Genomic DNA, 26,187 nt, shown 5'->3' on the forward strand with positions numbered 1-26,187 from the left:
GGAACTTTTATAGTTACAAATAGCCTGTTTATAATATAACTCTGTATCAGAGCTTAAAAATACCGTTATAAAGAGGACATTACAAAAAGATATTCCAGGATATTTATTCCTTAAACCATCTCGGATACATTGTCTAAATGAAAAATCCATAAGTGATCTTTTTGACCTAGAGCCTTTTGTCGGTCTCATCCCTGGCTGATATTGGTACATGGTCAATGATTTTGTATTGTAAACTAGATAACAGGTGTCCACAGATTTTAAATTGCCGTGCTACCGGCTGGTCGCCATCCTTACTTGTCATGCATGGTCTGTTCGCCGACCTATGTAGAGCCATCCTCTCAACAGTGCGGATTGATTGGTCAACATAATACAGCCGCACAGGCATATAATAATGTATATGATAAATTGAGAGGTGCACGTCAGTACATGATTTATTTTGTATTTGTAACCCGACTGTGGATGTTTAAAATATGTCCCCGAGTCCATAAACCCACATTTCACACATGAGAGGCATTTAAACAGCCCATTTCATGTCAGTTCTTACAACCGCATACCTCTCAACATTGGACTGGCAGGAGGAGGGACACTTTGCACGCCTGAGGCCTAAATTTTAGGGGCATGGCCTAGTGACGGGATACGGTCATATTGTCTACAGCATTTAGGTCTACAAGCATTAGGTCTACACCACTAGGTCGACCTGCATTAAGGTCGACCTGCATTTAGGTAGACATGCATTTAGGTCGACATGACTGAAGGTCGACATGGTCATTAGGTCAACTTTTATAAGGTCGACAGGGTGATTAGGTCGACATGGGGAAGATCGACAGGCAAAAGGTCGACATGGGGTCATTTGACTGTTGTATGAGTCGACATGTGCCGATAGGCGGTATTTCATGCCCTACCATCCACTAGGGCATGGTGGGAGAATAAAATGGTGTGCCGAGCGTAGCGAGGCACCGTGTCCGAAGCATGGCGAGCGCAGCGTGCCATGCGAGGGGACGCGGTGCTATGATGACTGTGTCGACGCTTGAAAAATAAAAAACATGTCCACTTTTTCAATGTCGACCTAATGACCCTGTCAACCTTATACTTGTCGACCTAATGACCCTGTCAACCTTATACTTGTCGACCTAATGACCCTGTCAACCTTATACTTGTCGACCTAATGACCCTGTTGACCTAACACCTGTCGACCTAACATATGTCGACTTAATGACCCTGTCGACCTAATGACCCTGTCAACCTTCAGTCAAGTCGACATAAATGCAAGTCGACCTAATGGTGTAGACCTAATGCTTGTAGACCTAAATGCAGTCTGACGAATGATCCCATTCCCTAGTGACACGGGGCCGTTTTTGTCGCACAGCATCTATTCGCAGGTGATAGCATACCTCCCAACAGTCCCGAAAACCGCGGGAAAGTCCTGGTTTTCGGGGACATTCCCGCATCCCTCCCGCGGCAGGCAGTGTCCCGCAGCGAGGGGGGGGGCTGTTGGGAGTCCCCCCTGTCGGCTGCTGAGCAGCGGTGAATAAACGCTATGCACACGCGCTCAGCATCTATTCCCGCAGCCAGGGGGCTGGGGGCATGCCCCATAGCGTCAAATCGGGGGCATGGCCTCGCAGGAGAGCCACGAGTATAGGCCACGCCCCTTTAATTAGTCCACGGCCCTCTGCATTTTTCAATCCCTGCATCCCGCCTCCATTTCCCTGAAAGTTGGGAGGTATGTGATAGGGGGGACTCCCAACTGCCCCCACCTCTCCGCCGCAGGACACTGGCGGCCACGGCTGGGATGCAGGACCGTCCCGAAAAAAAGGACGTTCCCGCGAGAAGTGGGACAGTTGGAAGGTATGCAACCATATGACATATGCAGGACCGTCTAAAAGCATGGGCTTCATAGCATACCTCCCAACTGTCACGCTTACCGCGGGAACGTCCCGATATTCTGGGACGTTCCCGCGTCCCGCCCGGGGCCGCCATTGTCCCGCGGTGGGGGGGACAGTTGGGAGCCCCCCAGCTTGCCGAGAATAGACGCTGTGCGCATGCGCACAGCGTCTATTCAGCGCCGACGAGCGGCGAAAATGGGGGCGTGGCCGGAGTTCGCGGCACCCCGGGAGGCCACGCCCCCTTTTCTCGAGGCCGCGCCCCCTTTTCGCCGCACGAACGTCCCGACCTCCCAACTTCAGAAGTTGGGAGGTATGTCATAGGCTGTTGCCCAAGGGCCCCATAATTCTAGGGTCTCGATGCCTGAGCCTTCCACCTTGGAATTACACCTCCCCCCAAAAGACAGTTTGCTGGTGGGCCTGGCACTTAGACCCCCAGCACCCCTCGGCCGTCCCCATAGTCTCTCACAGTCACACTAGTAATTGCTGTCTGCTGCTCGGGCTCTTCCTGCTACATACCGTAGGACGGTGATCACACCATGCCTGCCAGGCAAGGATGTCAACCAGCCAGTAGTACGGCACTTCTGTGGACACCTGTTATCTAGTTTAAAATACAAAATCATTGACCACGTACCAAAATCAGCCAGGGGTGAGAACGACAAAAGGCTATAAGTCAAAAAGATAATTTTTGTATTTTTAATCTAGACACAGTATCCCCTAGAGGGCTTAAGCCATAGGTTCCCAAACACGGTCCTCAAGGCACCCCAACGGTCCAGGTAATAAGTATATCCATGCTTGGCCATTAGTAACTCAGGCAGTCTGATTTAACCATCTGTGCTTAGCCATGGATATACCTATAAACCCATACCTCCCAACTGTCACGATTTTAGAGGGACAGTCCCGATTTTCGGGTCCTGTCCCGCTGTCCCACCCGCGGCAGGCATTGTCCCGCTGCGGGGGGGTGACAGTTTAGAGACCCCCAATCTAGTAGAATAGACGCTGTGCGCATGCGCACAGCGTCTATTCTCGTATGAAAATGAGGTCGCGGCTAATTAGCATAAGCCGCGCCCTCATTTGCATATGCCCCGCCCCCTATTTCATGCGGGCAGAAGTTGGGAGGTATGTAAACCTGGACCGTTGGGGTGCCTTTAGGACCGCATTTGGGAACCTCTGGCTTAAGCAATAAATTTCTTTGTAAATCTTTTTTATAATGTCCTCTTTATTGAAATCTCCTTGTGTCTGTAAATGTAATATTTGTCACATTGCAGTAGTTAGAATACTTTAGCTTTTGTCCTATATGTAATGATGCTACACTGGTTTGCTGTGCTTTGTAATGTTATTACAGGTTTGGAACATCTGGGCACCCGTAGTTGTAGTACAGAGATAACTCCAGAACTACAGGATGACGTCAGACAGGCTGTGTCACGTGACCAGGAGACAAGTCCCCCTGGTGTCTGCAGACGGAGCTGGCCGGACTCTATTCCGAATACACACATCACAGGCTGAGGTATATAATCTGTGTATTATTGTATTTCCTGTGTGACCTCTGCACCCTGCACTCACCAAGCACATTGCCCTGTATGGGAACTGCCTTAGGTCCTGAGGGAAATGGCTGCTGCCCTGGTAACGTGACGCTGACCCCTCATGGTGTAACATTGTTATTGCCCTGATGACTACACTTGCTGGTTACACAGGTCCGTGCAGTGCGGCCTCTTCCTGTATTCAGGTCTCTGGGTGCCAGGTCTGTGGTGTATACAGTGTAGAAAGGCAGCCCCGGCGGCTGGGTCATTTGTACAGAGTGCCAGTCCCCTATGGCAGCTATAGAGATACATTATATATACATATTTATATATAGAACAGAAGGGGCAGGTACCTGACCTAGTAGTGGTATACGGCCAGTCCCCTATGGCAGCTATAGAGATACATTATATATACATATTCAGTGGTCGAAGTGGGGCGGTATACGGGGGTATGGCATACCCCCACTTTAATCTGAAGATAAAAAAAAAAGTTTTTTTTTCCCCCTCAGGATGCTCTCTGATCACTCAGCAGCTTATATTGTGCTTTTGTAATACCCCTGTACAACGGGGCAGTCTGGCAGGGGACGTTGATGGACAGGGGGGTGTCCGAAGGTGCGCACTATATTCACTCTTTACTTTTCCATACCCCCACTTCAAAATTTCCATACCCCCACTTCAAAATTTCCACTTCGACCACTGTACATATTTATATATAGTACAGAAGGGGCAGGTACCTGACCTGGTAGTGGTATACGGCCAATCCCCTATGACAGCTATAGAGATACATTATATATACATATTTATATATAGAACAGAAGGGGCAGGTACCTGACCTGGTAGTGGTATACGGCCAGTCCCCTATGGCAGCTATAGAGATACATTATATATACATATTTATATATAGAACAGAAGGGGCAGGTACCTGACCTGGTTATGGTATACGGCCAATCCCCTATGATAGCTATAGAGAGAGATACATTATATATACATATTTATATATAGTACAGAAGGGGCAGGTACCTGACCTGGTAGTGGTATACGGCCAATCCCCTATGACAGCTATAGAGAGATACATTATATATACATATTTATATATAGTACAGAAGGGGCAGGTGCCTGACCTGGTAGTGGTATACGGCCAATCCCCTATGACAGCTATAGAGATACATTATATATACATATTTATATATAGAACAGAAGGGGCAGGTACCTGACCTGGTAGTGGTATACGGCCAATCCCCTATGACAGCTATAGAGATACATTATATATACATATTTATATATAGAACAGAAGGGGCAGGTACCTGACCTGGTAGTGGTATACGGCCAATCCCCTATGACCGCTATAGAGATACATTATATATACATAGTTATATATAGAACAGAAGGGGCAGGTACCTGACCTGGTAGTGGTATACGACCAATCCCCTATGACAGCTATAGAGATACATTATATATACATATTTATATATAGAACAGAAGGGGCAGGTACCTGACCTGGTAGCGGTATACGGCCAGTCCCTTATGACAGCTATAGAGATACATTATATATACATATTTATATATAGAACAGAAGGGGCAGGTACCTGACCTGGTAGCGGTATACGGCCAATCCCCTATGACAGCTATAGAGATACATTATATATACATATTTATATATAGAACAGAAGGGGCAGGTACCTGACCTGGTAGTGGTATACGGCCAATCCCCTATGACAGCTATAGAGATACATTATATATACATATTTATATATAGAACAGAAGGGGCAGGTACCTGACCTGGTAGTGGTATACGGCCAATCCCCTATGACAGCTATAGAGAGATACATTATATATACATATTTATATATAGAACAGAGGGGGCAGGTACCTGACCTGGTAGTGGTATACGGCCAATCCCGTATGACAGCTATAGAGATACATTATATATACATATTTATATATATAGAACAGAAGGGGCAGGTACCTGACCTGGTAGTGATATACGGCCAGTCCCCTATGACAGCTATAGAGATACATTATATATACATATTTATATATAGAACAGAAGGGGCAGGTACCTGACCTGGTAGTGGTATACGGCCAATCCCCTATGACAGCTATAGAGATACATTATATATACATATTTATATATAGGACAGAAGGGGCAGGTACCTGACCTGGTAGTGGTATACGGCCAATCCCCTATGACAGCTATAGAGATACATTATATATACATATTTATATATAGAACAGAAGGAGCGGGTACCTGACCTGGTAGTGGTATACGGCCAATCCCCTATGACAGCTATAGAGATACATTATATATACATATTTATATATAGAACAGAAGGGGCAGGTACCTGACCTGGTAGTGGTATACGGCCAATCCCCTATGACAGCTATAGAGATACATTATATATACATATTTATATATAGAACAGAAGGAGCGGGTACCTGACCTGGTAGTGGTATACGGCCAATCCCCTATGACAGCTATAGAGAGATGAGTTTGAAAAAACTCAGGAGCCCGAGGTGTGCTCCCCACCACCAGTGCTGTGCCTAAACACGTGCAAAGGAGGCCGTGCGATCGAATGGGTCCGTCTCCTAGGAGACAGGGCCCCGTTTTTCCCCTAACCCCTCTCAACCATAAGGCCGAAGAGGGGAAAATAGGGAACGGTGGGTCTTCTTCGCCGAAGCTTAGAGAGACCCTCATTCCTCAACCCCCGAAAGGGTTAGGACGGTGGGTCCTCCGCACCCCATGGTTTGGAGAGACCCGCAGTGGACTTCCCTCCGCCTTGCGGCTCGGGGTCGTCCTCGGGGGGACCGAAGCTCTCCCCAAAAGGCGAGAGCTTCGGCACATTGGGGAAATGGAAGGCCCAAAAGGGTCGACCACACAACCCAAAAAAACGTGACAAACTACAAAAAAAATACAAGGAACGTGAAAAGTGACAAACGTGAGAGGGGGAAGAGAAATAAATAATAAAGGACCCTAGCCAGAAGGCCAGGGTGGGGGTGTGAAAAATTGTCCTACCCCATCCAAAAGGACGAGGTAAGAACGTGAAGCGCATACCTAGAGGGAAAGTGCGCAGTGCTAGTGCTTACTAGTGCATGGTGATTTTGGGATCACCCGTGCATGTTCGGCACCCCCGAGTTTCCCCGGGGGCACAGTGCAGCCTCGGACTCCAAGCAGCCAGCCAGTCAGCATCCGACCAAGTGTTTCTCCGCTCAGCCAGTGGGCCCTTTCCGACCCCCGGCATGGGAATGGATACTCCACTGGGCTTTTTCGGTGAGTCTCCCCCGCAGAGGCCCAAATGGACCACCTGAGGAAGAAGAAACCACCTACTCAGTCCCGACGTTTCACCTCTCCCAGGGATTGAGTACTGGGCTGGGCTTTTCGCTGTCTCCCTGGCTGGGGGCGACATGTTACCCCCGGACCAGAGAGCAATCTACTCGGTCCCAGCTTTTCCCTTCTTCCTGGGAGTGGATACTAGACCGGGCTTTTCGAGTGACTCTCCCACAGAGGCAAAGACCCCTGAACAAGAGCCCCATCTCAAAGCACCGATGCTTCTCCCCTCCCTACCAGTGGAGAGAATGGTATTCCCTCCCTAGCAGGGCATCGAGACTAAGCCATTCCTAGCACTCGCCCAGGACATGAGGATGGTTACTATCCTCAGGCCCAGTAATATGATGCTACGGTACTGCTTTCTCTATTCTCTGCCAGGGGGCGGTCCAGACTCAACTGATAAGAACAGATACTACACTTGATCTTAGCCAAAAGGCCGAGAGATACATACATTATATATATACATATTTATATATAGACCAGAAGGGGCAGGTACCTGACCTGGTAGTGGTATACGGCCAATCCCCTATGACAGCTATAGAGATACATTATATATACATATTTATAAATAGAACAGAAGGGGCAGGTACCTGGCCTAGTAGTGGTATACGGACAATCCCCTATGACAGCTATAGAGAGATACATTTTATATATACATTTCTCTATCATGCAGCAGGTGACACTGGAACTCACATTGGGGTTTAGATCTGGGACAGCTGGGAGCTAGGCACTACTAATTTGATTAGGGAAGGCTGGCTCCTCCCCTCTAAGCCCAATCAGCCCCCAGTTAGAAAATTGTGCTCAGGGAGCTGGTCACCATTCTACCTGCTCCTGCAGGTTGTTCGTTTTTCTACTATCTACACTGTGAATACAGAGCCCTTCCCTGCTTATTTTAAAAGCTTGGGTCCGGGTCTCCTGCGCCCCTGGTTCTGAACCAGGTTGTCGGTCAGGGCCTCTCTAAAGGTGCCTGCCCAGACGTTTTGTGCTTCTACCAGCCCTATGCTACAAAGGGTCTGCCAGCCACTCAAGCGGTAGCAGCCTCAGGGTAAGTACTATGCTTTTTTGTCCCCCTCCTAACTGCTGCCGTTTTCACGTGCAGCATCGTGGCGCCGCCATCTTGGAATTCGCGCCGCCGCTGCAGCGCTGTTCTCTGCCGGCTCTCCTGCTCTGGTTCCCCTGTCCTAGTGTTTGTAGGGGCAGGGGTGTGCGGGAGTGGAGCGGGCGGTCAGCGGAGCGCTGGGCACGAGTGAGAGGTGCGCGCTGCGGCGCTGTTACAGACGCTGCTGGGGAGGGGGTGATGTAATGTTTAGGCTTTAAGCCTGAGGCGGGCACGGCGCGGCCCTTTGCTATGCGCTACACACACACACACACACACAGACAATTGTTGCTATGTGTAAAAGGCTGCTCTTTTCCTATTCCATAGGACTACTGCAGCCAGCGACTCCTGTTAACCCCTTGTGGGTAGATATTTAGTGAATTCTGGGGTGTCGAAGCTTGTTTCCCTCCAGGTCCCGCAGCCCCTGGTGTCTTTAGTGTGGTGTGTGTGTGTGTGTGTGTGTGTGTGTGGAGGACGCAAGAGGTTGTGTGGACCGGACTTGCGCGGGGAGCATGACGGGCAGATCAGGCACCAAGGCTTCCAAGAAGGCATTCATTTGCACGTCTTGTAACATCAAATTTGCTCAATACTCTGCAGATGGCAAACCAACGCTTTGTCAGGTCTGTTCTGCCTCCCCTACGGGGTCTTTGATAGACGAGCCCACTGCTCCTAACTGGGCTTCCCTGCTAGCAGGGAATATGTCCAAATTATCGGCGGAATTGGCAGAGTCACGCAGGGCTGAACCAGCGTGGGCCTTAACCCTGGCTAAGTCTGTGGAGTCCTTAGCTTCTTCAATGAATAGGACCCAGAAACAGGCTTCTGTTAGCCAGAAGTGCGTTTCAGTCGGATGATTCTGACGAGGAGCCTCCGTTTAAAGAAATGGAGGAAGGAGAGTGGGAGGAGGTGCAGGATGATCCTGTTGAACCGGAGCCTACCCCTGGGGGCATTGAGGCCCTTATTATTGCAGTGAAGCAGGTTCTTAATTTACCTGAGGACCCTGCTCCTCAACCGCAGGAATTGGACCTGTTTGGTCTGACAAAGAGGTCTGCTATTGTTTTTCCTTGTCCAAACCAGGATCAACTTTTAGCAGCCTGGAGGAACCCGGATAAGCGTTTTCAGATGCCTAGACGTTTTCCATCGTTATATCCCTTTGATCCAGCTGCTTTAGGCAAGTGGGAGACTCCGCCTCCAGTGGACGCGTCTGTGTCCAGGTTATCCAAGAAGACGACATTGCCGGTTCCGGGAGCTTCTTCTTTGAAGGATCCATCTGACCGCAAGCTAGAGGCCACCCTAAAGACCATTTACACGGCGGCGGGTGCCCAGCTTAGACCTGCCATAGTATCGGCCTGGGTAAACAAGGCAAATGCTAGATGGGCAGAAATGATCCTAGAGGGTTTGGATTCAGGTATGTCTCGGGATGAGATTGGTCAATTAGCAGAGCACATAAAGGAGTCTGCAGCCTTTTTGGGTGACGCGGCGAAGGATATTTCACTTATATCTGCTCGTATTTCGGCCAACGCCATTTCCGCAAGGAGAGCATTGTGGCTGCGTTCTTGGCAGGCAAATGCCGAGTCCAAGAGAGCAGTAGAAGGGCTTCCGTTCACAGGAGACATCCTGTTTGGACCGGAGCTTGATAAGTGGATTTCGCAGGCCACTGGTGGGAAGTCAGCATTCCTTCCCTCAGCAGCTCCACCTGCACGGCGTCACTATACGGGACCGTCTTTTCAGTCCTTTCGTCCGCAGCAGTCCTTTCGTGGTAGAGGACGTGGATTTCAGGCCTCCAGAGGCTCTCGGGCTAGAGCCCGCCCTCAATCCAACGCTCGACCACAGGAGCCTAAGCCACCTCAGAAGCCGGTGGAATGACGGTTTGCCAGCTTTTGTGGGGGATCCGGTGGTGGGAGCTCGCCTGTTGGACTTCAGAACCCAGTGGTTCTCCCTTTCGGAGGACCCTTGGGTTCGCAGGCTCATTTCGGACGGTTATCGAATCCAGTTCGACCTTCCTCCCCCCACACGTTTCTTCACCACGTCTCTTCCCGTGTCTCAGGACAAGAGGTCGGCTCTTCAGGGGGCGATAGATATCTTGCTGAAGTCTCAGGTTATCATCCCGGTTCCGTCGACACAGAGAGGCAAGGGGTACTACTCAAATCTTTTTGCAGTGCCCAAGCCAGACGGGTCAGTCAGACCCATCCTAAATCTCAAGTCCCTGAATCTATTGGTATCATACCAACCTTTCAAGATGGAGTCAATTCACTCTGTCATTGCATCCTTGGAACCGAACGAGTTCATGCTATCATTGGACATCAAGGATGCCTACCTTCATGTTCCCATTTGGAAGCCTCACCAGGCTTACCTAAGGTTTGCCATAGGGAAGGATCACTTTCAATTCAGGGACCTGCCTTTTGGGTTATCATCGGCTCCCAGAGTTTTCACAAAGACTCTCTCAGTCATTATCGCCTCTCTATGACATCAGGGGGTGACCATAATTCCATATCTGGATGATCTGCTCATCAAGGCGTCGTCGGTGGAAATACTGGAGGAACACGCGCATCTGACGGTTCGGACCCTCGTCAGCCTGGGTTGGTTCCTAAATTTCAAGAAGTCCACTCTGATTCCTTCCAAGAGGATTCTTTTTTTGGGACTCTGTTTGGACACTTCGGTTCAGAGAGTGTTCCTACTGGAGGACAAGATCAGTTCCATAACAGTGATGACCCGCAGGGTTCTGCAACCGCGTCGAGTTCAGCTTCACTTGTGTGTTCAGCTCTTGGGAAAGATGGTGGCTTCCTTCCCAGCGGTAACATGGGGAAGGTTCCATTCCAGACCTTTCCAGCTGGATCTCCTAAGGAAGGGAGCGGGGTCGCATCTGTCTCTACACAGACTGGTTCGGCTTTCAGCCCGGGCTCGTCAGGCTTTACACTGGTGGCTTCACTCAGAGCACCTCAGACAGGGGCAAAGATTTGCCATCTGGGACTGGATTCTCCTAACCTCAGACGCAAGTCTGAGGGGTTGGGGAGCAGTGGTGCTCGGTCTTCGTCTGCAGGGGAGATGGGACTTCAGAGAGAGTCAGTTATCCATGAACGTGTTGGAGCTAAGGGCAATTTACAACACCTTGCTAGCAGCACAGGATTATCTTCAGGGAAGACCAATAAAGATTCAAGCAGACAACGCCACAGCGGTTGCCTATGTGAACCGACAGGGGTGCACGAGGTATCCAAGATTCTGCAATGGGCAGAAAGCAGGCAGGTGATTCTTACTGCCGTGTTCATTCCGGGAGTAGAGAACGTGGAGGCAGACTTTCTCAGCAGAGAGGATCTCCATCCAGGAGAGTGGACTCTACATCCCGAGGTGTTTCGGGAGCTCACGGATCGTTGGGGGACTCCCGAGGTGAATCTGATGGCATCCCGAAAAAACCATCAGCTTCCAAGATATGTGGCAAGGACAAGAGATCCTTACGCCATAGGGACCGACGCCCTAGCAATGCCGTGGACATTCAGGTTCGTGTACCTGTTTCCTCCTCTTCCACTTCTGGGTCAGGTTCTAAAGAGGTTGAAAAGAGAATCCGTCCAGGCAATTCTTATTGCCCCATGTTGGCCGCGCAGAAGTTGGTTCTCCGACATTCAGCAGCTTCTGGCGGACGAACCATTTCCTCTTCCCCAGCGGCACGACCTTCTTCAACAGGGTCCGTTCCACCATCAGAAGTTGGCGTCCCTCCATTTGACGGCGTGGCTCTTGAGACCGAAGTGTTAAGGGCGAAGGGAATTCCAAGTTCAGTCATTCCGACTATGTTGAGGGCTCGTAAGCCATCCTCGGCGGCTCACTATCATCGCATCTGGCGTGCCTATGCGGACTGGTGCAGATCTCAGGGTTGGCCTTTCAGAACTTTTAAGTTGTCCAGGATGTTGTTGTTCCTCCAGAGGGGCTTGGACGCTGGTCTGCGTTTGGGATCTCTGAAGGTGCAGATCTCGGCGCTATCCATTCTTTTTCAGAGGAAGGTAGCACTCATTCCTGAGATCCAGACTTTCCTTCAAGGAGTTGTACGGGTCCAGCCTCAGTTTGTCCCACCAACACCTCCTTGGGACTTAGCCTTGGTCCTTTCTTTCCTCCAGTCCAGAACTTTTGAGCCTTTAGAGGAGGTACCTTTAAAGTTCCTCGTTTGGAAGACAGTTCTACTACTGGCTCTAGCTTCAGCCCGCCGAGTGTCTGAGCTGAGCGCTTTATCTTGTAAAGCTCCGTATCTTATATTCCATGAGGATAGAGCGGAGTTGCGTACACATCCGTCTTTTCTTCCGAAGGTGGTGTCAAAATACCACGTGAATCAGCCTATCGTGGTTCCTGCCTTTCGGAGTGATTCTTCTTCTCAGTCTACATTGGATGTTGTTCGGGCTCTGAGGATTTACGTGGCAAGGACTTCATCTATCAGAAAGTCTGATTGTCTTTTTGTTCTATATGACGCTTTCCGCAGAGGATGGCCGGCGTCGAAACAGACTTTGGCCAGGTGGATACGTCTGACCATTGCACAGGCGTATGTGCAGGCAGAGAAGTCGCCGCCTTCTACGGTGAAGGCACATTCCACGAGATCGGTGAGTACATCCTGGGCCGCTCAGAGGGGAGCCACGGCTTCTCAGCTCTGTAGGGCGGCCACGTGGTCGTCAGTGAACACATTTGTTCGCTTTTACCAGTTTGATACGTTTGCCTCTTCATCTACGACTTTTGGTCGTCTGGTGTTGCAGGATCCACAGAACTCTCCCACCCGGGGCATGGTCTTTGGAACCTCCCCAATGTGAGTTCCAGTGTCACCTGCTGCATGATAGAGAAAAGAGGATTTTGGGTACTTACCGATAAATCCATTTCTCTGAATCAGCAGGTGACACTGGACGCCCTCCCAGCTCTGGAGTTTTTCCTGCCTTTTGTGTTCTTTCGTGCAAGTTTGGTTACTTTTATAGTATGATTTGATGAATGTTGTTGTCTCAATGAACGATTTACTATTACCATCTCCTCTAGTAGGAAAATTTCCTAACTGGGGGCTGATTGGGCTTAGAGGGGAGGAGCCAGCCTTCCCTAATCAAATAAGTAGTGCCTAGTTCCCAGCTGTCCCAGCTCTAAACCCCAATGTGAGTTCCAGTGTCACCTGCTGATTCAGAGAAATGGATTTATCGGTAAGTACCCCAAATCCTCTTATTTATATATAGAACAGAAGGGACAGGTACCTGACCTGGTAGTGGTATATGGCCAATCCCCTATGACAGCTATAGAGATACATTATATATACATATTTATATATAGAACAGAAGGGGCAGGTACCTGACCTGGTAGTGGTATACGGCCAATCCCCTATGACAGCTATAGAGATACATTATATATACATATTTATATATAGAACAGAAGGGGCAGGTACCTGACCTGGTAGTGGTGTACGACCAATCCCCTATGACAGCTATAGAGATACATTATATATACATATTTATATATAGAACAGAAGGGGCAGGTACCTGACCTGGTAGTGGTAAAGGCTCACTAGGTCGACATGCATTGGGTCGGCCGCTGAAGGTCGACAGGCCCTAGGGTGACACATGAAACGGAGGGAGAAAGTTACGGGATTTCGGCGGTCGGGATTCCGGCTTCGGGATTTTAACCCAGCCCATTATGATAATTTTGTTTATATATATATCGTGTCAATAGCCGAAATCGAGAGAATGTGTGCGGTGGTACAATCTTATTCTTGCGGCTGTTTGGACGGGAGTACATCGGACGTCGCAAGTAAAATTGTACAGTAGTAGTAGTAGTAGTAGTACGTTTATTTATAAGGCGCCACAAAGTGTCCGCAGCGCCGTACATAGCAAAAAAAAAAAAATTTAAAGGTAACGTACAGGGTGTGTAGAAAGATACAGTATAAATAGGGGTACTTGTGTATTTTGGCGGCGCCCCTGATGTCCGTCGTTCGACGAACAGATCGCATCGCATGCCATGCACCCGATGGCATGCGATGCGATGCGATTTTGACCCCCTATACGACCAAAAATCGTATAAGCACCCTAAAGGGTGCTTTTGAGCACCCAAATGGGTGCTTACAATGTTAAATGCACCCCCACGCCACCCCCCACTATAAACGTGAACCCGAAGCGTGGCGAGCGCAGCGAGCCCGCGAGGGGCGGCGGTACGCGTCCTACGACCTTTTCATACCCCCACTATCCACGTCGGCGTGGAGTTGAGAATAGAATAGTGTGGCGAGCGCAGCGAGCCCCGCGAGGGGACGCGGATACCTTCACAGTTATACGCGTCCCCTCGCGGGCTTCACAGGTGTCCGTGGCGACGCGGACACCTGTGAAGCCCGCGAGGGGACGCATTTACCTGTGAAGGTGTCCGCGTCCCCTCGCGGGGCTCGCTGCGCTCGCCACACTATTCTATTCTCAACTCCACGCCGACGTGGATAGTGGGGGTATGAAAAGGTCGTAGGACGCGTACCGCCGCCCCTCGCGGGCTCGCTGCGCTCGCCACGCTTCGGGTTCACGTTTATAGTGGGGGGTGGCGTGGGGGTGCATTTAACATTGTAAGCACCCATTTGGGTGCTTAACATTGTATAAGCACCCATTAGAGTGCTTATACAATGTTTAATCGCATCACATCGCATCGTATGGCATCGTATGCCATGTACAATGGCATACAATTTCAAAATTGTATGCCATCGTGCACTATCGTACGATATCGCGTCGCATCGCATACCATCGTATGTGTTATGGTATGCGATGCGATGGGCGCCGCCAAAATACACAAGTACCTAAATAGGGGTATAGCTGGTAGAACTAAAATCAGCATCAGTTCAGAAGTAGGTGTCAAAATAGTCAAGGAGACCGAAGATGAAGTAGAGGAAGGGAAGAACAGGACAGGAGCACAGGTGAGGTAATGAGGTAGGGTGAGTACGTGAGGAAGGAGGGCCCTGCTCATAAGAGTTAACATACTAAAAATAGGTGGGTGGACGAACGAAATACAATAGGATAAGTAGGAACGGAGGGGAACGGAGGCAGGATAGGAGGATCAAAAGAGGTTAGGAGGAGGGATAGGCTAGTCGAAAAAAGTGGGTTTTGAGGGAGCGCTTGAAGGAGGTAAGGGAATCAGATAGCCTGATGGGTGGCGGGAGGTTGTTCCAGTGCAGGGGGGCAGCGCGAGAGAAATCTTGGACACGGGAGTGGGAGGAGGTGATTAGGTGAGAGGTCAGTCGGCGGTCAGTGATGGAGCGAAGAGGACGGGAGGGAGTGTGGATAGAGATCAGTGAAGAGAGGTAGGGAGCTGTGGAGGAGGAGAGAGCCTTGTAGGTGGTGGTGAGGAGTTTAAAGAGAACTCGGAAAGGAATGGGGAGCCAGTGAAGAGATAAACAGAGGGGGGAGGCGGAGGTGTGTACACGTGTATCGGCTGTTGTTTGTGGACGCTCCGACGCGTCTACGGTCAGTCGAACGGTCGCAAGAAAACAGGGATTGTATAGATGTGTACCCAGCTTTAGTTGTTTTGTCACTATGGGGATGGGAGTTCTCTCGTTCTGACGTCATCTCACCCGCGCCTGCGGCGGGAGTCTGGCGCCTTCACTGAGGTGTTTGCACACTATATAGGTAAGTTATATTGGTACTTGTTTCCTAGCACGGCCACACCGATTTCCATCGGGGTGGTCGTGTCGGAAAAATCGCGTCGGTCGCATCGCATGCGACCAAATCGCATGCGATGCGATCGACACAATTTTTTAATTGAATCAAATGTGAATAGGGTCCCTGGGACCCGATTTCACATTAGATTCAATGTAAAATATTTCCTACAGCCCAAAATTTACACCCTCAACGCCACAACACGATTGACGCGAACTCGAAGCGTGGCGAGCGCAGCGAGCCCACGAGGGGCGGCGGTGCGCGTCCTCCGACCTTTTCACTCTCCTACTATCCACGTCGGCGTGGAGTTGAGAATATAAAGTGTGGCGAGCGCAGCGAGCCACCGAGCCCGAAGCGTGGCGAGCGGATGCGTATTACTTCACAGGTATACGCGTCCCCTCGTGGGGCTCGCTGCGCTTGCCACGCTTCGGGCTCGCTGCGCTCGCCACACTTTATATTCTCAACTCCACGCCGACGTGGATAGTAGGGGAATGAAAAGGTCGGAGGACGCGCACCACCGCCCCTCGCGGGCTCACTGCGCTCGCCACGCTTCGGGTTCGCGTCAATCGTGGGGTGACGACGGGGCCATATAAAATGTGAAATGGGTCATATTGGCCCATTTCACATTGTTTCCTTTGTGAGATGGACTTCATCAAATCCATCTCATCTAAGAAACAAGTACCGTTATATTCATCTTTGTCTTTATATCCTGACGAAAAATATAAAGTTTGAAACGTTGATAAAGAAGCACCGACTCATTCATTGCTGATTTTAAAGCGTCTCAGAGTCCGCCCACCAAAAATCTTTTATTTATTTCCCTGTGTGCAGGCAGGGTAAATGGAGGGCAACAGGCATCCATAGATTGATCCAGCATTTGGAATGGCAGCCTATTGGGACTATATATATATATATATATATATATATATATATATATATATATATATATATATATATATATCTATATATATATAGATATATATATATATCTGTATGTGTGTGTGTGTGTATGTATATATATATATATATATATATATATATATATATAGATAGATATATATATATATATATATATATATATATATATATGAGGAGAGAGAGAGATAAATAGATAATGTATAATATCACTGCTGCCGAAGTCCATATAGGTACAGCATAGAAAGAATGCACAAAATCAGTAAAGCGCTCCCCATATACACCATGTGAAAATAAAAGAAAAGGTACTATCCCTTTAAGGCAGTATTCAAATCCTCAGATCCACGTTTTATAATCTGTGGAAACAACCTTGGTTTTATGCAGCCCAATTTGCATGCATAATTCCAAGGAGAAATATGGCAAGATTTAGTGCAGACTGTTATACACTAATAAGCAAAATGTGGAATAGTTGTAAACTCACACTTTACTAGTTGGTATAAGCGTATTCATATTTATCCAACTGGCAATGACAGCTCCTCCTGATTCCCCAGCAGTTAGACATGGAATGAATGCAGAAGAAAGCAAAAAATAGTGCAGATTGTACACATAAAGGGGGTTTTATTAGGGGTTTACACTCACATATAGGAGATAGGGTAAAAGCATATGAATAGTGTCCCACAAGGCAAACTGGAACCTCCTGCAGCTTCTGATTCGCCGGGCTTGATGGAATTCACTGACCCTCCGGAAAGGTCAGACTCCGGAAACCAAAAGACAGCCAAGAAGTCACACAGTTAGGGGTCCACAGAAAGTCCAGTACGCGCTAAACGCGTTTCGGTTTTCACCTTTATCAATAGCGCCTATCCTGGACTGTCGGAAGGCTGTATTTATAAGCACAATAATTGCTGGCATTCAATACACCTGACGCCGGCTGCGCATGCGCAGTCCGGCGTTCCAAGATGGCCGTGCGTTTCACAAGCTCCGGCTTGTGTGTTCCGCCGGCTGCGCATGCGCAGTGCGGCCATACAAAATGGTGGTGCGTTCCACCTGCCCGGAAATGCCGGGTTTTTTGCGTTTCACTCCGTTATAGCATCAGATCTAAATGAAAAGAGACAATGCATCAATCATATGTTCAAATATATATATTACCAAAGTGCTATGTGCTCATTATTCACGGAGGAAAGTGCTGGTGCAAAGAAAAGTGCAAATTGACATAAAGTGCATATTTCTATTTATCGATGATATCGATGTTTTTTGAACCTTCCTATTTAAAAAATGTTAAAAATACATCAATAAAATAGTTCAATAAAATGGTATACAAAAGTGAAAAAAGGGGGTAAAAGAGACAGATATTACTTATGTTAAAAAATGTTTCAGCTCGAAATCACCGTTTAGGCCACCTGGAACCAAGGTTCCCAAACGGTGAATCCATCTCATTTCAGTTTTAGCAAGTCTCTTGTCAATATCTCTGGTTTTCCATCTTGCTTGTATTTGTTGAATCCCCCAGAAATTTACAATATTAATTTCTTTAGATTCATGATGAGTTTTAAAATGAGCTGAAACAGTGTGGGTGAGCATTCCTTTACGGATGTTGTATACATGCTCTGCCATACGGACTTTTAATTGTCTTGATGTCCGACCCACATAAAAAAGGCCACATGAACATTCTAATACATATATAATGTTTTTCGAATGGCATGTGATAAAATTGCAAATTTTAAAAGTTTCAGATTTAACATTAAAATGTGTATATTTTCTATCTTTACTTTTTACTGTTTTACACATTAAGCAAGATCCGCAACGATGGAAACCATTCGTGCGTTCACTGTGTCTAATTTCTGTCTCTGTATTACTTTTCACTAAATGATCTCTTAATGATGGAGCTTTCCGATAGATAAAGGATGGTTGTGGCGGGAGAATTTCAGTTAAAATAGGATCATTTTGTAATAATTTCCAATTGTTCCTGAAGACATTTTCAATTTGTTTGTGCATGCCTGTATATTGTGAAATAAATGACAATTGGTGTTTGCCTCCATCACTCATAGTTTTGTTCTTTTCACATAAAAGTACTTGTCTATCGGTGTTTCCAATTCTTTCTTTTGCTTTTTCTAGCACATTTTCATCGTAACCTCTAGCCAGCAAGCGATTTGACACTTCTTCAATTTGCTCACTGCATACTTTCTCATCAGTGCAGTTCCTTTTAATTCTGGAAAACTGGCTAAAGGGTATCGAATCCAGCCAATTTTTATGGTGCTGGCTGGATCTCTCTATAAAACTATTTGAATCCGTTTCTTTGCGGAATGTTTTAGTTTTGAGGGTTCCGTTCTCAATGTATATACTCAGATCTAAAAAAGTGACATGTGCTTGACTAGTGGTATAAGTCAATTTTATAGCAAAATCATTAAAATTTAATTTTTCACTAAAAGTTTTTAAAAGATCCTCACCCCCCCTCCATATAAAAAGCACATCGTCGATAAAACGATGCCAGGACACCAGGTTTGCCGCCAGTTCGCCAGAGTGCCAAATGGTCAACTCCTCCCAGTACGCCATGAACAAATTTGCGTAGCTGGGGGCAAACCTGGTGCCCATAGCTGTGCCAATACATTGCATATAAAAACACCCTTCATAATAAAAATAATTATTTGTTAAAATAAAAATGATACTCTCTATGATGAATGATTTTACGTCCTCATTTAAAGTGCTTTTGTTTAGAAAGAAGGATACTGCTTCCACACCTTTCTCTTTGGTTATGATCGTATATAGAGTGCTAACGTCTGCACTACACAGGACGTCATTTTCTCTCCATTGATAGTTATTTAATTTTCTTAGGACATCTCCTGTATCTTTGATGTAGGCTCTTGTTTCCTTAACGATGGGTTGCAGATATGAGTCGATCATTGCCGATAAATTGCTAGTGATGCTATTGCATCCTGCAATTATCGGTCTACCTGGGGGGTGGAGTGGATCCTTATGTACTTTAGGTAATATATAAATAGATGGTATTGACGGCTCTTTTATGTTAATAAATTCAAATTCGTTTTTACTAATAATTTTGTTGTTTAAAGCCTTGGTTGTTAAATCAAGGAGAGCTTTTGAGATTTTATCTGTTGGATCTGTTTTGATCTTTTTATAAGTTTCACCATTTTTTATTTGCCTATCTATTTCTTTTAAGTACATATCTTTGGTCATAAGGACCACTCCACCCCCTTTGTCAGCAGGTTTTATTATCGTGGATTTATCTTCCTTCATATTTTTAAGAGTTTCAAAATCCTTTTTACTAAGATTCAACTTAGTTCTGGGGCCATTTCCCTTTTTGATAATTTTATCCACCTCCTCACACACTACTTTGTTGAAGCAGTCTAAAAAGCTGCCTCTGAAGTGGGCAGGGTAAAAGGTTGAAGGATTTTTAAAAGTGGTTCTAGGAGTATCCATAATTTGTTCCTCCTCCTGCTCTTTACTATGAAAGAAACGTTTGATCGTCAACTTTCGTATATATTTTTGAATGTCAATAAACAGATCAAACGAATTAGGTTTAACTGATGGTGAAAATTTGAGACCTTTTTTTAAAATATTAATTTCTGTCGGTGTAAGGTCCCTTCCAGTTAAATTAAATATTTTTCCTTCATTGTCTTTATTTATGGGCAGTTGGGATTTATTCTTTTTATTTTTTGGTTTGGTGAATTTCTTTTTTACACCAGCCCTTTTACCTCGTTTTGTTCTTATTTTTGTTGTAATTGGTATTCCGTTTAGAATCTGTTCCTGCCGGGAGTTTTGTTGCCCCACTGTAAAAAAGAAGGCCTATCATTTGTATAGATTTCAGGGTTTGCATCAAGGAGATCATAACGATTTGAGGTATTAGTCCTGTATGGTGGATCCTGGAAGTTCCTAGATCTTACTGGATATTTAGGAGAATTCCATCCCTGCTGTCCATTATTAGTTCTTTGATATCTGAATCTTTTATTATACCCGTTTGTCATATTTTGTTCCCTTTTATTTTGGGGTATATGTGCCCTATTATTTTGTTTAAAATCAGCTGTTCTACCAGAGGGGTGTGTTTGTCCCTCATTTTTATATTTTTTATTGATTTTATTTTTATTTTTATTTCTCCAACTCGGAGTGGACACATTAGGTTTAGGGGTATTTAATATTATTGGTACATCAGTTGGTATAATATCAACTTGATCTTTTGTAGATCCATTAAGCAGATTTAAATCCCGCTGATATTTTTTAGATTTCCTAGATCTTAATTCCTTGGTATTTTTTTCTATAGCGTTCATTAGATTTTTTTCATACCCGGAGAAATCCTCTAGGTTTTTGAAGGGATCTATATATTCTAATAAAGTTTGGATCTCTGTATTCAATCTTTTCATTGTTTTAGACCTTTCTTTTATAATAAGATTAATTAGGGATAATGAACAATCATTTAAGATTGTATCCCACTCTTTTATAAAGTTTTCTTCCATTGATTGAAAGGAGGGTGGTTTTAATATTTTTAAACCCTTCGGTATCATTTTAGAAACTAAATATTGCTCCATGGTTGCCACCTCCCACCATAGACAATTTTCTTTGATCATTACATTTTCTAGTTTTTTGAAAATGGTTTCTAAGTTTTCATCGCTAATATTGATATCATCCTTTTCCAAGGAAAAAGTCCCTTTTAAAAGGGAATTCCGGGTTTCACGGAAATTAAACATGGTTGCAGCAATTATGTTATTAGTGGATGTAAGGTACAGTACAAATTTTGGATAATAACAATTGATGCGCACAGGTATATAAGGTGCAGCTTAAGATATGGTGCAAAAAGTGACATCCAATTCACTTCAGAAAGTATAGATACAGCATAGAAAGAATGCACAAAATCAGTAAAGCGCTCCCCATATACACCATGTGAAAATAAAAGAAAAGGTACTATCCCTTTAAGGCAGTATTCAAATCCTCAGATCCACGTTTTATAATCTGTGGAAACAACCTTGGTTTTATGCAGCCCAATTTGCATGCATAATTCCAAGGAGAAATATGGCAAGATTTAGTGCAGACTGTTATACACTAATAAGCAAAATGTGGAATAGTTGTAAACTCACACTTTACTAGTTGGTATAAGCGTATTCATATTTATCCAACTTTTTTAGATCTGAGTATATACATTGAGAACGGAACCCTCAAAACTAAAACATTCCGCAAAGAAACGGATTCAAATAGTTTTATAGAGAGATCCAGCCAGCACCATAAAAATTGGCTGGATTCGATACCCTTTAGCCAGTTTTCCAGAATTAAAAGGAACTGCACTGATGAGAAAGTATGCAGTGAGCAAATTGAAGAAGTGTCAAATCGCTTGCTGGCTAGAGGTTACGATGAAAATGTGCTAGAAAAAGCAAAAGAAAGAATTGGAAACACCGATAGACAAGTACTTTTATGTGAAAAGAACAAAACTATGAGTGATGGAGGCAAACACCAATTGTCATTTATTTCACAATATACAGGCATGCACAAACAAATTGAAAATGTCTTCAGGAACAATTGGAAATTATTACAAAATGATCCTATTTTAACTGAAATTCTCCCGCCACAACCATCCTTTATCTATCGGAAAGCTCCATCATTAAGAGATCATTTAGTGAAAAGTAATACAGAGACAGAAATTAGACACAGTGAACGCACGAATGGTTTCCATCGTTGCGGATCTTGCTTAATGTGTAAAACAGTAAAAAGTAAAGATAGAAAATATACACATTTTAATGTTAAATCTGAAACTTTTAAAATTTGCAATTTTATCACATGCCATTCGAAAAACATTATATATGTATTAGAATGTTCATGTGGCCTTTTTTATGTGGGTCGGACATCAAGACAATTAAAAGTCCGTATGGCAGAGCATGTATACAACATCCGTAAAGGAATGCTCACCCACACTGTTTCAGCTCATTTTAAAACTCATCATGAATCTAAAGAAATTAATATTGTAAATTTCTGGGGGATTCAACAAATACAAGCAAGATGGAAAACCAGAGATATTGACAAGAGACTTGCTAAAACTGAAATGAGATGGATTCACCGTTTGGGAACCTTGGTTCCAGGTGGCCTAAACGGTGATTTCGAGCTGAAACATTTTTTAACATAAGTAATATCTGTCTCTTTTACCCCCTTTTTTCACTTTTGTATACCATTTTATTGAACTATTTTATTAATATATTTTTAACATTTTTTAAATAGGAAGGTTCAAAAAACATCGATATCATCGATAAATAGAAATATGCACTTTATGTCAATTTGCACTTTTCTTTGCACCAGCACTTTCCTCCGTGAATAATGAGCACATAGCACTTTGGTAATATATATATTTGAACATATGATTGATGCATTGTCTCTTTTCATTTAGATCTGATGCTATAACGGAGTGAAACGCAAAAAACCCGGCATTTCCGGGCAGGTGGAACGCACCACCATTTTGTATGGCCGCACTGCGCATGCGCAGCCGGCGGAACACACAAGCCGGAGCTTGTGAAACGCACGGCCATCTTGGAACGCCGGACTGCGCATGCGCAGCCGGCGTCAGGTGTATTGAATGCCAGCAATTATTGTGCTTATAAATACAGCCTTCCGACAGTCCAGGATAGGCGCTATTGATAAAGGTGAAAACCGAAACGCGTTTAGCGCGTACTGGACTTTCTGTGGACCCCTAACTGTGTGACTTCTTGGCTGTCTTTTGGTTTCCGGAGTCTGACCTTTCCGGAGGGTCAGTGAATTCCATCAAGCCCGGCGAATCAGAAGCTGCAGGAGGTTCCAGTTTGCCTTGTGGGACACTATTCATATGCTTTTACCCTATCTCCTATATGTGAGTGTAAACCCCTAATAAAACCCCCTTTATGTGTACAATCTGCACTATTTTTTGCTTTCTTCTGCATTCATTCCATGTCTAACTGCTGGGGAATCAGGAGGAGCTGTCATTGCCAGTTGGATAAATATGAATACGCTTATACCAACTAGTAAAGTGTGAGTTTACAACTATTCCACATTTTGCTTATTAGTGTATAACAGTCTGCACTAAATCTTGCCATATTTCTCCTTGGAATTATGCATGCAAATTGGGCTGCATAAAACCAAGGTTGTTTCCACAGATTATAAAACGTGGATCTGAGGATTTGAATACTGCCTTAAAGGGATAGTACCTTTTCTTTTATTTTCACATGGTGTATATGGGGAGCGCTTTACTGATTTTGTGCATTCTTTCTATGCTGTATCTATACTTTCTGAAGTGAATTGGATGTCACTTTTTGCACCATATCTTAAGCTGCACCTTATATACCTGTGCGCATCAATTGTTATTATCCAAAATTTGAAGTCCATATAGGGAATAATCCCAATGAATTGTGTGTAATTTACAGCCATAGAGGAAAAACACCTATAGATAAGTAACAAGCTGACATCACATTGGATGGCTCCATATGAGTATACAGCCATTATTTCCTTTGACATATGTAATGGTGGAACGTCATCCCTTCTAGTATAACCGCGCTGGACCGTCACTGTTCACATTATTTAAATAAATAGAGTTTGTGGCACTCAACGAGACCCCGGTGGGATGCCGGCATCCACAAGTGCAAACAATCTTGCCGATGTTGCAGGGAAAGAGTAGCAACGGCTAGGGCTGGCCATCGGTGCAGCTGCCATCGATCGATGATTCTGTAACTAGACATCGATAGTTACAAACTATGAGGTGGACAACCGTTGATAGTTTTAGCTACCGATGGTCATCGATTAACTTTAACTGACTGGCACATAGGCCATTCAGAATGTTGGGGCAGGGCTTCAGGGTTTTTGGGGGTGGAGCAATGCACTTTGAAGAAAAAAAAAAAAAGAAACATTGTTTCTGCTGTGCAATCAATGTAGGGAAACCATCGGGTTCTTCCCAATCGATGGCAAAAGTATTTTTGACATCGGCCATAAACCATCATTGATTTAGAATCATCAGTGGTCAATGCCATCCCTAGCGAAGGCGGTAGGAGTGATGGTCATTCTGTGGCTCGTTACCATGTTAAGATGAGGAAGGGGGTCATTAACGGAGCATGCAATGCTATTGATATTGTGTACACACTTGGTGATATTGTGAACAATATCGCTCAGAAATCCCTGGTGTGTATTAGGGATGGCTATCATTGCCATCAATAGCAATAGTACAACTGGCCATAAATAGTGGCATACTATGCATCGAAGTTTATACCTAACCCAGGTCGAAATGCCGGATTCAGTATGAAATCCCGGCGTTCAAAATCCAGATAAGGGGGGGACGTGGATCGCCCCCCCTTGCGGGCTCGCTGCGCTCACCACGCAGCGGGCCTGGTGCCTCGCTACGCTTGGCATGCTAATTTATTCTCCCTCCAGGGGTGTCGTGGACACCCACGGAGGGAGAAAGTGTCGGGATTTTGGCGGTCGGGATTCTGAACGCCGGGATTTAAACTGCATCCCGAAATGCCAGGTTGCTGGACTCTGGTAATTTCAAAAGGCCCTTTTACACCGCACAGAGACCTCGGTCGCCCCACCTGGGTCGGACCTAGGTTATTAGTGCAATGTGAATGGTCCATTGGTGAAAACCGGCAACATTAAATATATTGGGAAAGGATGGAACATTACAGAACAATTGATATTGTTTACTGATTCAACTCATCTATTCCACCTGATATCACAGAAAAAAGAACAGTCTGCTCAGAATGGCCTAAATGTAATACTTTATAAACTTTCTTCACCCCCATCTTTTGTCTATTCCTTAGAATATTCTTTTTTGACTGTTATGATCAATATATGTGACTAAAGGTTTGAACCTAATGGAATAAAAGTTACATTTAACATTGTGCATTGAAATAGGATAATTCTTTCCCTCTTACACACTCTCTAACTGTATGTACCATTGTCCATGTCCATGACAGCACCCTCTGCCCATGATATGAGGAGTGAGGCATCACATCATTAATTAATATTTGGGGTTGTTAACCAATACATTAAGGGGGACATTTACTAAGATGAATTCGTGAAAAAAAATCGTATTTTCAAACAAAAATACCATTTTTTTGGGCATATACATAATTTTGGAATTAGCTATGCCAAAAATACGAATTTTCATATTCCTATTGATGGGACATTCGTAGTAGTAAAAATTGTCCAATAAACACACTGACACACAAGAAAAAATAAAGCTTTATTACATCCAAAGCCCATACATACTGATACTTACCTATCTTGAGCCCGTAGATATCCCTCGGTCTTGGTCCGGTGTCCGGGTCCGAAGTAATCCATAGGGGACCTGTGAAGGAAATTATACTTACAAGCATCCTATGGCGAAGATCACGTCCTCTTCAATCAATCAGTAGTCCAGGGATCTTGGCAAAAAAATAAACAGAGTACGCGAACCAAGCCGGACTTAGCAGAGCCGCAATGGTATTTTGGTGATTTTAAACGGTTCTAAAACAGGTATAGCTGCATTGTGAAAGCGCCAGTTTTAAATTAACGGTTCAAGAAAACCGGTAATTCAAAACTGTAAAAATGATGGATCCTACACGGTTCAGACCCGTTATTATTGCAGTGTGAACCGGTCTGAACCGGTATTTTGGACCCCACACCGGTCCCCCCCCTCCCCTGTTACCTGGCAAGTGCGGGGATTCGCACGGCAAGGTCCATGCATTGCTGGGGAGGCAGCGGGGTCCCTTCAGCGAATGGGCAGTGTGCGGCAGGGTTCCTGCAGTGGATGGGAAGTCAGTGGCGGGATCCCTGTTATGGATGGGAACTAATAGCGCTATTGAAGTTACTGCCCACAACCACAACAGCTAATGGGTGAAAA

The 26,187-nt window shown here is 45.4% G+C and overlaps 2 pseudogenes across 1 annotated transcript in view; one reads left to right on the forward strand and one right to left on the reverse strand.

Moving 5' to 3' along the window:
• Positions 1–3,268: 3,268 nt before the first annotated feature.
• Positions 3,269–26,187, forward strand: part of LOC146075884 (uncharacterized) — a 38,597-nt pseudogene continuing 15,678 nt past the window's right edge. The window contains exon 1 of the transcript XR_014473649.1: positions 3,269–3,387. The product of XR_014473649.1 is annotated as an uncharacterized LOC146075884 (transcript). The remainder of the gene's footprint in view (positions 3,388–26,187) is intronic.
• On the reverse strand, positions 7,039–7,170 carry LOC146076330 (U2 spliceosomal RNA; annotated as a pseudogene).

The sequence above is a fragment of the Crinia signifera genome, chromosome 4, assembly GCF_055691185.1.
Source record: "Crinia signifera chromosome 4, ASM5569118v1, whole genome shotgun sequence".
Classification (NCBI taxonomy): domain Eukaryota; kingdom Metazoa; phylum Chordata; class Amphibia; order Anura; family Myobatrachidae; genus Crinia; species Crinia signifera.